We start from the raw sequence: 11902 nt of genomic DNA on the forward strand, positions 1-11902 counted from the left end.
TGGTTAAGATGAATGCTTCTATTTAAAAGGGGAAATATTTCTACATGTGCATATAGTTTTCCAAGAGTGTACCATTAATTGATTGTTGATAATAAAAACCAAAAGCAAATATAGCTCACCCCAGCTCTTCCCGCTTTTTTTCAGGGGGTTGTTTGGGAGGTGCTGGGGCGGGGCGGGGGAGGGCATGTTTTTATTTCGGCAGAGACTGAAGGTGAAAGTCGCAGGCTCGGGACGGGGTCATCTAAAGGAGGAGGGGGTCTGCAGCGATATTTGTCACCAGCCTTCACGTCGGGGAGGCCACGGCCCGGTGGTGGTTGGGGAGGAAGGTGCATGGGGTCGGAGCTTTTGTAGCAACCCTGACGGTCAGAAAGGGCCGGAATTAAGCTCAACCTGTTACGATAAAAACGGGGAATGAAGCACGGGTCTGCTTTGTCCGCGGGTAGACCACTCCTGGAGTAACGGGGGTGAATTTTGCTTTAAACGCCCGCAGCATTTTGGGGACAGGGCCTGGCGGGCGGCGGGGGCAGCGCCAGCCCCGACGGCGCGGCCGGGCCGGGGCCCCCCGAGGGGCTCGGGGCAGCCCTGGTGCCACCCCCCTGCCGCCCAGGGCCACTGTGGGGTGACGGCGGGGCCGATGAACTCTGTCTGACTCTGGCAGAGTCGACGGGGGCGGAAAAATAAAAGGCTGGCTTGGGGGGCAGGCTGTGGAGCAAAACGGCAGCAGCGTTCCCTGCAGTGCTGGAGTGTCTGGAGAGGGGTCTGCAGCCAAGGGCACAGGGAAAAGAGCCAGCAAAGCCCGGCAAGTGCTGGTTCACTAAAGAAAATCCTTCAATAAGCAGTTTTAAAATGCTGCAATAAACCATATGGTCAGTTTTCCAGAGGGAAAAACAAATAGGCACCCTGTATGCAATTATTGAATGCAAGTTGTGTTATCGCGTGGCTCGCTTTTACCAGTCCACCTGTTCTCCCAAACACCAGAGAAGGATTTAAGAACATCTCTGCTCAAGGCAAGCTGTCTTTAGGAATGAGCCGTCTCCAGCCGGCAGCACAGCAGCAGTGGCGGTCAGTGGCAAGTTCCCCCTGCCCGATTCACCTGCGGGGCATGGCCAAGCTGACCCTTGTGCTTTTAGGGACAGCGAGACCCGCTCCTCTGGCACCCCAGCCAGCCAAGGGGCATCCAAAGATACTACAGCTGTTTGGGCCTTGTGGTGCAAAGCTTCCACGTTACAACATGCACTGTGATTGATAAAGGGAGGAGATGACAACACACTGCTACGTGTCTGGGTGTTTTCTTCCCATCAGTTCATTACTTTGTCTGCTAAGACCTGGGGTTTGCTTCTAATATGAGGGCTTCAGATTCCCAGCATTGGATCTAGCTATGTGTCTGCTAGGCTGGAGACCTTTCTCTCTCCTAATTTCACTACAATGTAAACTGATTTGCATTCTAATCTATCTTCCTCTGGATAAATTAAGTAGGCTGTGGCCTTAAAACCTCCCATACTCCTCAGGGCTCAAACTTCTAAAATCTTTTCCAGAGCTGAAGCCTGTTGGTGATGACACTTTGCAGAAAGGACATCCAGACAGCCCCAAATGCTGCAGGGTCTCTCTCAGTAATGGGTCATACAGCACTAAGATCACCTCTCTATTACTGACCATGATTCCCCATTCATGTATCTGAACTTCTCCTTGGTCCTTTTGGCATGCTGCAACCTTCTGTCCAGCCACGTATTCCCTCCAACCCTAAATCCTTTCCCTTCTGACCCTAAATACTTTTCCCTCTGACCATAAATTCTTTCCCCTCTGACCATCAGTCCTTTCCCCAGTCACTTCTTTCCCTGTTCTGGTCACCCCCCAGCAGTGCAGGGGACCACAGGATGCCCCAGACCATACAGGATGGACCTGTCGCAAGAACCAGCGTGCCAATAAATTCATAAACCTTAGCAATTATTCAGTCAGGTAGAAATGGGTGGTTTGAAAACACATGAAGCTTGTTGCTCCAGCCTGTTTGAAAAGGAGTATTAATTAACTAAGTAATCTGCAGCGTTGCTGCTGACCTTCCCAAGCACGGAGTCTAGGAGGGTCACGGGGCACCCAGAGGGGTCCCAGGCCAGAAGAAGACACCAAATGGCTGCTGACCAGCGGTGCCAGTGAGAGTCAAAGCTGGTCCCTGACACTGACAGACAGCGCTCGCAAGGCAAGGAGCTCTGGGCAGGAGGACCTGGCAAGCCCAGGGATGCTTCAGTGAAGAAATGAGGGTAAGGTGTATCACTGGCGTTTTGACTCATGTTATTAAAATAAAGAGTAATTTCTTTTAGAATTCAACATCAATCTGACATGAACATGAACTCTTGAGGAGTTCAAAGGTAAATTCACATTGCTAGTATTACAAACTTCAACACAGCAGTGTTTGTAGCAACTGCGCCGTTTTTTTGTCTGCTCTTTTCAATGCCGTGACTGGAATTTGGGCCTAATGCTGAATTTGGCTCTGGGGCAGCTCCTGCACTATCTCTTTCTTCTCTCCCATACACAAACAAAAACTTGTTTACAATATGAATCTCTGAGATGGATGGGTATTTACATGACAATGCAAAAATGAATTTTATTAGTAAGGAATACATAGCTAGCATGTAGGAAAACTACAAGTAATATAAAATATTTTTCACCGAGAAATGAGTGTGTCTAAATGGTTTAATCTTTACATATCATCACCTTCTTAATAAAGCTATCAAACTGTTATCAACTTTTTGATTTCAAAGAGTCAAACATTACTCTATAGACCACCCTCACCATCTGTAAGGCAGAGCAGCAATACAGAGGCCATACTGCAATGGGATCTGAAGCCTGCTGCTTTTGTCATTGGTTTTATTTGGTCCTTCACATGTTGGCACCTGAGAGCTGTTGGGGAACGAACTGATGGCTCCATTTGGAGTGCTACTAAAATGTGTCTCCATCTTAGAAAACCAGCTTTGCTCTTTGTGCTTTGCACAAGAGCTCACGAGGTAGGCCAAGGCCAGGCCATTTGAGAGGAAGCCCATCTTCTCGCCACATGGGGGGCTCATCCAGAAACAGCTCAAGAAATTTTGGTGTGAAATAAAGCTCCCTTTTTTCAGACGGGACATTTCCTGTGGAAGGAGGAAATCAGCTTTTGGGCTAATCCTTCTCATGATGATCACATCAGCAGGAAATTAAAGTTTCTGAACATGGACAGGAACGTCATTTCACATGGTTGTGCAGTTCCAGGCAATGCTTTGTCCTAATCCTTTCTGGAGTAGAGGCAGAAGGGAAATGCAGACACTTCCTGCTGTTTCAAGTGGCTCAGAGGACGAAGCTCAAATGTAGAAAGTCTATCAACAACATTAGATAAAAATTCAGGGTAGCCCTGGGACGTATGAGAGGAGCTATGCCTTTCCAGAGGTCTGAAATCTAACATCATCACTAAGGCCTCTGACAATGGGCATAAGCTGTGAACAGGGCCTTTGTCAGCCTTAACTTCCATATCATTTAACAGAAAGATGTTTACAGAAAACAAATCAACACATCAATTTCCCCTAAGGAGAAAATCTACCCAGGGAGCAAAGCCCAAATGTTATGAGGTGAATACTCAGCACCTTGAGAGCCGCTGCACTGGGGAAGCTTTAATTCTCACTGCAGTTTACCGAGGCAGTGTTAATGCAGTTAAATACAATGTATGGTTACATGTACGTGCTCTACAGACTGTCACAAGGTGCAGGTTGGTCTTACCTGCCCAGTCTGGTGGGATTCACAGAAAGGTGGCAAGGACGATCAAGGGCGCATGCCATTCTAGATAGGAGGAAAAGTTACTTGTGTTAGCAAGGGAGTGTGCTGTAGTGTACAAGATTACATTTATGTGAATGCCAAAATACTGACCTGACTGGAGATGCTAGGTTAGGGATTCTTGTTTTTTACCTGTTTAATCTCACCTTTCAGTGAATGTTTCACTCTGCCAACATCGGTGCTGAAGATACCCATGGCCAGCTTGTAGCCAGCTACCTAGCAGTAGCTAGATCAATGATGTTGAGTCAGGTTTATCTTAAAAAGTTTATCTTTATTCACTGACATATTTACACAAATAAAACCACATGTAGCATGCCTCTTTGTTCTGGGTACACCAGTGCAGCTCTGAGTGATAGAGTTCCCAAGGACCAGCTGGTAACATTGATGCTAACAGGGAAAGTAAACTCCTGTCCTTCCTGCACAACTCTTTCTTCCTACAGAGATGGCTTTTATCAGTGTTGTGCAATTGAGAATAAGATACATTCTTCCAAGCACCACTACTTGATTATATTACAGGGGTAAAAATCTAAAAGGATAACACACAACAGTGCCATCATTTGATTCCTGCCTTACTATGGAGCAAGTTTAGCATTGGTTAAAGGAGGTACCTCAGCACCCGGACAATCAGACTGAGACCCATGGCCATGAGATTTTGCTAAAGTAAAATTTTTAGCTAAATTCTAAAAAACACTGAACTACTAAATAAGAGTATCCAGCCAGTACAGTCTGGTTTAATAAAAGCTTCTGAAAGTGATATAAAACCACCAGTTTCTGGGTTTAAGCCAATCTCTGCTTCCTAAAGATGAGACCTTTAACAAAGACTCCTCCTGAAAGATTTCTTGTGTGTTCTTCTAAACCATCCATTGTTGCTCAATTCCAGAAATAAGTTCACAAACTGCAGATCACAAATTTTAGGCTTTGTTCCCATATTCTAACAGCAAATGGGACCATGACCTCCCAAATTTGCTTCATTTACCTTTCTTCTTTGTCTTTCTGGGTGGACAATAGTCCTGGCTACCTTCACGCCCTTTGAAGTGCTTTCAGCCCTGGACTAAGTGCATTGCACAGCTGAAGTCAAGTACTCGTGTCTGCAAAACTGATTCATTTTTCCTGTTATTACTGATTACTTCCATTGATCAATACTTTCACTGGTGCATACCACTAATACATTTAAATGTCAATGTGGGAATTAATTATCCCAATTTATTTTCTTCCAAGGATCATGAAATCCAACTTTTTCTGAGACTTTGGGATATAAACATAAATTTATGACCAGATTTGTCTCTAAAATTGTCCAGAATCTTTTGTACAAAACCTCATAAGCTTAAAATAATTTTGAAGTATTTTACTTCTAAGGCATTTTTTACAAATACACTTAAAAGTAATACAAATGAAAATCCTTAATCACTTTAAAAATTAGCACATTGAAAAACTTGCAATTTCCAAACACAGTTACATGTGGGTTCTGAACAAAAAGGGGTTTCTCGAAGCAATGAAAAATATTAACGATACAAGAGATGATTCAATTATATAACTGTGTATTGTAATTCCCAATGATTTATAAAAGGCAAAATTCAGATATGCTATGCAATAAATTATCATTAGGACGAGACTATGGTTTGGTCTAATAGAATCCCATTATTTAGAAATGGAAAAAGAAACCCTATTAGATTATATAGTTAATTCTCTGCCAGTGCTGAGGTCACTGCTCTTTTACTCTCAGCTCCTCTACATGAAAATTGTTGGCGCAGTTGAACGGTCTTCTTCTGCAGACAGGGCTATGGAAATAAAAGAGGAGTATATATATATACATATATATATATATATATATATACATGTGTGTGTGTCTGTGTGTATGTGTGTATATATATATATAGATATTATATATAGAGAGATCATATTTCCTGGACCTGCAATGACCAAGAAGATTCATCTACTGCTGGTTTCAGTGTGATTTAAGTAGCATACAACTTTTGAGAGCAAAACCATAGCGTGGGAGACACTCAGTTTATACTGAAGAAACACTAGAAATGTGATTTATCCTGCTCCATCTCTCAGCAACCCTGCGGTTCGCACCTAGAAATGTCTGTGAGGCTCCAGGTGATGCCCAGTGCTGTTTGCAGCCTGGCACCAAGCTGCCACATGGCTTTGGGAGTTGCAATGACACCTCCCAAAACAACTGAGCCATCGATGCTGACACAGGCAGGGCCAACACCTTGTGCTCCAAGGGACTGGGAAAGAAAAACTTGCTTTGGGCAGGGGTGCTTCTGTTTGTCTGTCCAGCATCATTACACTGCAATGTGTGAGTTTAACAAACTCAATATTAACTACACTGATGGCTAACAAACACAGGTACTAAAATTATTGCTTACTTTCCGTGGCTGTCTGCAAGAGATCTGAGAAATAACTTGTGTGTGTTGCCGTGTCAGGAGGCACAAATCCCATCACCACTGGTGGTACAGAGTCAGACAAGCACCAACTTTAAACAAGTATCAGATACTCCTGGTCAGCATGGCTCCATGAGAACACCATATTTCAAAAGCCACACCAAGCTGATGTTCTAAAGAAATGGCTTCAAACTTATTTTATTGTCACAGTGTAATTTATTATTATTTTTTTTTTGTAACAGAAGTCCTGGGCTGGGTAGCTGTCCCACCAGCACACCACTCAAATGAAAGAGATGGCACTGATGTAGAACTGATGGAAAAGAAGATTTGAACAATTACACAATGCAGATAAGCCATTAACTTGTACCAGGATCTCATGACATGCTCTACAGGACAGTTGGGCTGCAGCCATAATTAAAGCGGGCCCTGAGTCATTCCGGTGTAGCACCAAATACTGACAACGAGGAAAAGAAAATCTCTGGTAGCTTCTGTGCGAGGGTGGGCTGGGGTCAAGCTGGTGTCTGATGCAGGCTGGGGCTGAAATACATGTACATGTATATTTGGGATACTGGGCTGTGAGACAAAATTGTCATTTTATTACAATTTTATTTAACAGACTACCATCTGGAAGCATAATCACATCTAGCTAAAGACCTCAACCTGCTTTTCCGCACTGTGTCACCTGTAGGAAGGATATTATTCTATTATGTTAAATTTTGCATTATTCTCCTAATCCTGTGCTTAAATTACTCAGATATTTAAGGAGTGAAAATGCTCTTCTATGGGAGCGACCCGATGGATCTCCTCTTGCAGTCAGAGGCAGCAGGGCTTCACTTGGACACCCCCTGCACCCTCAGAGGTGTATTAAGCACCCAGCCCCACCTTCATCTCCCCCCAAAAAAGACACTGCCCAGACCTCCCTGCACTTGTGCACTGCTTAGATTTCACTTGCAAGATGACAGCAGCTCCTGCAGCGTGTGGCGTACGGACAGACCTGAGTCATGGAGGAGGAAAAACATAAAACAGCAGCAGCCTGAGTTTGTGTTGTCTGGGATGAGACCAAAGACTCCCCATCCCCATCCCCGTCCCCATCTCCGTCCCCGTCACCGACCCCATCCCATTCCTATCCCCGTCCTGGGGCAGATTGTAGGGGTATGGGGTCAGAGAATGAACAGTCCGGAATGGGTCTTGTCGGGCCTCCCCCTAAATTCACTCCTGAAATTCTGCCTGGAATATTGTAGTGACAAAAGGTGAAAAATCAACAGGAGCCATGGTCTTTGAGCGTGTTGCTTTTATTAGCTGATAAATGCCACTTCCATTTTTAACCATCACTTGATGAAGGCACTGATAGCTGTATTTACATGTTTGGTGGTAGGTTTATTTTTATTTATATATTTATTTTATTTATTTATTGGTTTGGTTGCTTGTTTTTCCCACCTGTGGAAAAATTGTGACAGATGAAGTGCAGGAAAGAGCCTACAAGGCCAATTTGTTCCATTACACTGAAAAACTCCTTGCAAGGTAGGAACATCAACTAGCCTCCTCTGCCAAAAGGACACCACTAAGACTTTGCCCACTGCTATCCTGGGCCCCTTTAGGATTGCTTTTAAGTACACATACATGCAAAGTCGTTCCTGGCCATGGGCTCATTCCTCTTCCAGCAGTACTACTCATTATCTTGGAAAAAGGGTCCCCTCTTTTCTGCCTACTAGCTGAAGATGCACTTAGTAAAGCTCATACTCGGCTTTGGCCTAGTTGGTCAGAATTTCGCTTTAAGAGTTTCTATGTTAAGCCCCAAATTTCATGTGAAAATGGTTTTATCAATGGCTTCACCTCTGCGAGGCAACTTCCCCATTCACAACACTGTGCAAATATTGCTGCAGTGGCCAGAGTTAGGAAAAACAAACAAACAAACAAACAAAAACAACTTTTATGCTACTTTTTCTAGGTTTCATAATAACAAATATTTAGCTTGTCAGTGTTGTTTGTTAACAGGTAAAAAACTGGATAAATAAACTTAAATCAGGCTAAATATACCCTGCAACCTAGTGTGCTTCTTAGGTTCTTTCTGTCATCTGGGAAGCGAGTGGAAGGACAGCGCAGCGGAAACAAACTGTAAATGAGCAGAATTATTGGAATGGTCCCTCCCTTAAGACAGACATCTTCAGTGTTAATTAAGAATTTTAAAATACTTTGGTGAAAATTTATGATAGGCTTAGTTTTATTTTTACTGATTTGTTTGAAAAAAATTCAACTGGGAAGTCTTTTTCAGAAAGCAAATTATTGTCGCTGCCTCCCAGCACCAATTTATTATCCAAAGTAATAACCTTGGCAAAAATGCCGGTTTCAACTCTTGAATAAGAACTTGGTTCACATGTCTAATGCCCTGTGTAAGAGAATTAGCAGAAACTCATCTCAATGCGGTTTCAAAAGAGGAAACTAAGCAGACAGCCTTGTTAATTTAGCATATAGACTTGGAATAAAGTACAACATCCATCATCTCTTGAAATTCAATTAAAAATTGGTCTTGTGTCCAAGGAGAAGGAGCCAATTTTCTGCTGGAAGCAGAGCCTCGGAAGATCACTAAAACCCTTTTAATGGCTCTTTCATTGTGGGAGCCAATGAGAACGAAAAACCAGTTTGGGAGTTCATGTCACCCCTCCCATTAAAACCTCCAACATGTGCGAACCTCGGGCTGGGCCTCCAGTTGGCGATGCCGTGCTCATGGACACATGGGGCATTCAGATGTGCTCCTTCGGTGCTTCCTCGGAGCCATCCTCGTGCCTTGGGAGGCTGCCAGGGTGCCAAGCTTCCAGGCTGCCCCCCGAGTAGAGGGCGAGCACAGGGGGAGGCTGTGGTGCCTGGCCCCCGTGCTCCGCATCTTGCGGGCCGTGCTCCCACCGGCAGGGAAAAGATGCTGGCAGACACACTCTGAGGTTTAATATCTGGGGACAGGGAAGCCTGAAAATATGTTAACAAGATTTTCAGCATTAAACACGATTTTGTTTCAGATTTCAGCTGTTAAACATCTTAATTTGTTTTTGCTTTTTGCTCCGGTAGCGTAATGCTAATAAACTCTGACAGCTTGTGACTCTGCGACGAGGAGGTTTCTCAAACCAATCTCTTTGCCTGAAATTTGATTTACAAAGTGCCTCAGTCCTTCAGCTGGATGGCAGCAGTCGCCGTCACAACGCTTGTCATGTCTTGAAGCAGGAGCACACACTGGAAGCCTTAAAAAGAGGAAAAGAGGGTGGTTTTTGCTTGTTTGTTTATTTTCTTGTACTGTAGGATTCACTGAGAGGAAATAATCCTGTTAACCATTTTATATTCTCTTTTGTCAGTAAGCCCATTTCTGGAAATGCTGTCTTGTAATGTCTGCCACACTTCCAAAGAAATAGTGGTTGTTTTCCTGGAACAAAAATTAAACTCTAGCTGCAAAACCTAGGCAGCATCTCTGCACTCTGTTTTTATGGTATAGCATACTTTTAATGATATTAATCCATTTTTGGATTAGTTGGTTTAATGGCTAATGCAGTAAGCATTTGGGCTCACATGTTCTTGTTCCAGCCCTACCTAGCTCTGGGCTTCTCCCCACCAGCAGCCCGGTCAGGCACCTCTATGGGTGCTCATCTTACAGCTGCAGGTCGCTGCTGAGCCATCAGGATCATCTGCTCCAGCTATAGGCCACCCCTGGGTCACCTCTTCCACAGAAAATCAAGTTTTTGTCCTTTAAGTGCCCTCTGTGGCACTTCACAGGCTGGCGAGGCCAGCACGGCCCCCTGGAGGCCCCTGCTCCAGACCCTGCTCCAGCAGGGACACCCCCAGCAGTGTGCCCAGCGCCACGTCCAGGCGGCTTCTGAAGGTCTCCAAGGAGGGAGATTTCATACCATGAAAACCCAGAGAACAGGCAGGAAAAATAGAAGATGAGCACAGACACCCGCTCTCAGAGGCATTCATCTAGGCTGCTGCTGGCTCTTGACCCTGTGCTGGGGAGCTACCAGGAGGTTTAAGCAGAAGGTTTCGGCTGGCTCCCTCAGCCCCGGTGCAGGCAGGAGATGCCCCGCTGTGCTCCACACTGAAGTGTGGGGCTGGCTTCAGCCCAGCTTGGCCAGCTGCTGGCAGTGCAGCTGAGTCAGTGCCGGGCTTGCTGCTGGCTGATGGCCTTACTCCTAGACAGGCTGGCTCCGCTCCTGGCGGGCTTCTTGCTCTGGTGGCTTTTGCTGCAGTAGCCAGATAGCCGGGTCTCTCTGAGCTCTGCAGCACTGCACTGTGGTCACGGTAACAGCTAAGTGCATGCTCCATTGCATTTTTTTTTAAATTTCATTTTTGCTCTCTGTACAGAGTTTCCAACATCTTTATTGCCATGGCTCATCCAGGTTGTAGCCCAAATTAAATTCGCTGAGTGAAGACATTCTTTCTCTCGGCAAATTAGTTTCTGTGCCCCATTTATCCGTTTGGAAACAGACACGTAACAACATCTTTCTGCCTCACAGGGGTGTTTTTCAATCCTATTCCAGTAATGATTGCAAAGTGCTGTGCTGCTTTCTGGGGATGCTGGGCCCTGTAAGCATCAGTCATCACACATGTGGGCTGGGAGGAACCTGCAGACTCATATCCCTTTTCTGTCTGTACTACTTGAAACATAGTTGAGACACCCAATGAACAAAATCTGGTGCTTTCAAACAAGCCCTGTGGCTCTGGCTATCTAGCCTGAGGCCTGCTGAAGATGTCTGATTGTCTGGGGATGTGATATTCTCAAAAACCCCCAAGTCCCTGAAGCTGGGTGCTCAGGTATTGAGGTATTAAAAATGATTCAAATCTTGTCCAAATTGTTTTGTGTTTGTGCAATGTGAAGGAAGTAATTGGTATTTGTGTTCAAGCTGCAGCTCGGTAGTGTCAAAACAGAGACATTTTTCCTTAAAACTATAAACCAGTAAAATGATATTGTAGAGTATGTTTTCTTTCTGTGATGAAAGGTACTAGGGCAGACCATGCAGAAATACATCTTACCACATTTGCCTTGCTAGCCACAGGGATTTAATAAAGATCATCAGCGCAGCATGCACATAGCCCTGCCACAACTGGGTTACTTCAATCGCCTCCTTATTTACGTGTTTCTGCAGGAGCCCCCATGCAGGCAGTCTCTGCCCCGTGTGCTTGCAGCTGCTCAGAGCCCAGTGGGCAGCCACCACATTTGTTTACAACCCTTTTTTTGAAACAAGGCAAGAGATTGAAGAATGGTGTATTGATAAATTTGGAGAATTTCTGTCTTCCAATTTAGCTCTGGCATCTGTGGGGAAGCTGATTACTTTTTACTGCACAGGGTAAGCCTTCAGTGACTGGGTTGGCAGCACACAGGGTCACTGCCGAGTGCATGAACACAGCCACATGCTGCTCAGGTACAGAAGAAGCTCAAAAAACCTTGAAGCAGCAAGGAGAAAGGTATTCACATGTTGCATTCATGCTGTAAGCAGATTTTTCCTATTTAAGATAAAGAGAGAGATTGAGAAAGCCAAGTATTGAGCAATAATTTTCTATCCTAACCTTTTTATCCGCATTTATACCTTGCTCAAGTGCTTTGTCTCGGTAAGGGGCTGCCACTTAACATCCAGCCTCACGTGGAAAAGCCTGGCTTTGAGGGTAAAGAACCACCTACACAAATTTCACCAATATATGGAGAAGTGTGCCCAGAGGACCCGAGCTTGTGCAGCTCAGGCTTT

This window comes from Aythya fuligula, chromosome 4 (genome assembly GCF_009819795.1).
Source record: "Aythya fuligula isolate bAytFul2 chromosome 4, bAytFul2.pri, whole genome shotgun sequence".
NCBI lineage: Eukaryota > Metazoa > Chordata > Aves > Anseriformes > Anatidae > Aythya > Aythya fuligula.